This window comes from Chiloscyllium plagiosum, chromosome 5 (assembly GCF_004010195.1).
Source record: "Chiloscyllium plagiosum isolate BGI_BamShark_2017 chromosome 5, ASM401019v2, whole genome shotgun sequence".
Classification (NCBI taxonomy): domain Eukaryota; kingdom Metazoa; phylum Chordata; class Chondrichthyes; order Orectolobiformes; family Hemiscylliidae; genus Chiloscyllium; species Chiloscyllium plagiosum.
In genome coordinates, this window is record NC_057714.1 from 86898046 (window position 1) to 86899869 (window position 1824).

At 44.2% G+C, this 1824-nt stretch overlaps 1 non-coding gene across 1 annotated transcript; it reads left to right on the plus strand.

Moving 5' to 3' along the window:
• Nucleotides 1-1141: 1141 nt before the first annotated feature.
• Nucleotides 1142-1353, plus strand: LOC122550389. Its single transcript, XR_006311837.1, has one exon. It is a non-coding gene; the product is annotated as a small nucleolar RNA U3 (small nucleolar RNA).
• The last annotated feature ends 471 nt before the right edge of the window (nt 1354-1824 follow it).

Consider the following 1824-nt stretch of genomic DNA (forward strand, 5'->3'; position numbering starts at 1 on the left):
TTTCCTTCCTGCTGCAGCCTCAGCAATGGCTACTTTCAAGTTCGAAATGGTTCCATCCATCTGATTGGACCAACAACTGTGGAAGGCGGGTCGCCATCCTTAATTTGATCTGCTCCTAGCTGCAGACTTGTCAATTATCTGTTCTGGGTCAGGTCCTGGTTTGAATCCCAGCATCAGGACAATCGAGAAAATTCCAGGTCTATTGTCAAGCATTGACAATAATGACTGTGTGTGTGAGTGTATGCGTACATGGCTGGGTCTACGTATGGCGTCTGTGTACTTGCACATAGGTCTGTGCATCTGTTTGTGTGTGTGTGTATATGCTCCTGTGTCTGTGTGCGCATGTGCCTATGCGTGAGTATGTGAATGGGTATTAGGAGTGAGACTCTCTGGAGAATATCAAAAATGGGGTATGAATATATTCTGGAGCATTGCTGACTAGCCTTATGTCTTTGAACTGTAGATGCTCCAAACGTTTTACTGACCTGCACGCCTCTGCGCCTATACTAGAGCTTTTGAGTCCATATCGATTCACGCAGTATCGACTCGCCATCATGTCCTGTGTCCTCTTGCAATAGCAGCACTTGCACTTTGTGCAGGGTCACTTGTGGCCTGAGTAAGCATCACACGGATCAGGAAAGAGAGACCCCCATCCTGAGTGAGACACAGCCCGCGTTCAGGGACTTGAGGCAGCGTGAAAATTCAGTGCAGGGGAAAGAAGTGCTTTCTGTTGGCTTTTTTTGGTTCATAGTTTGTAAGGTTGTTTTTTTAACAGGATACTTTAAAACCTCGGATCAGAGACCCAGCCCAAAACAAAGAGTTACATCAGAAGAAATCCATAAATTCATTGGTTGGTAAGAGCTGTTAATTTCACTATCCATTACGGGTTCCTTTGAGGTTAAAGGTAAATAGGTGAAATGTTTACAGATTACAAACTAAAACCCATTAGAAATTGTAAAAAGAAATGAATTAAGAACAAAACAATTTAAGTGTTGGGCCAGGCGATGAGTTGTATCTGCATGATGTGAGAATTGGTGGACCCCAACCTGGGTCATAGTAACCACATCTGTAACAAGTGTTGATTTGCTTGCAGAACTCCAGCTCAGAGTTGATTAGCTGGAGACTGAGCTACACATTGGGGAGGGCAAGAGTTATCTGGTTTGTAGAGTGTTTTCCTAGAGAAATGAGTTCTAGAGTGTGTGGTCTCACCAACCATCTCGAGGATGTATAGTGTTCTCTCCTGAGCAGGATGTTGGCACGGAGTGTTGCTTTGAGCAGTTACTCTTTACTATTGATGATTGTTCCTTCACTGTTGTGTGGGGGGTTAGATGAAGAGAACACAGTCTGAGTGGTTTGTTTAAGAGAGTTCAAAAGAAAGGTTCTGTGTTTTATTTATTTCAGTTCTGAGTCAGCTCAATATCAGGGCTTGACTGCGGCACTTCATTCAATACCTGCAATTTGTTCTTTCAGGAGGCAGTCACACCTCTTAGATTAACTATTGCAAATTCAGTCCAGTGGTTAGGGACAGGAGAATGTGACTATGAGCGAAGGAGGTGAGAGATCCAGGAGGTAGTGCGAAAGGAACTTCAGCTCTTGAGCTTGTTGGAAAGGTTTGAGATTCTTGTTCACTGTGTGGACAAAAGTAGGGGCTTGAGAGAGGATGAGCAAACTGACATCATCATGGTACAGGGAGAAAAGAGAAATGCAATTGTAATTCAGAGTAGTATAGTCAGGGGAATAGGTACTGTTCTCTGTGGCCAGGTTCGAGAGTCCAGAAAGCTGTGTTGCTACCTGATGCTGGGTTCAGGATCTCTCACCTGGGCT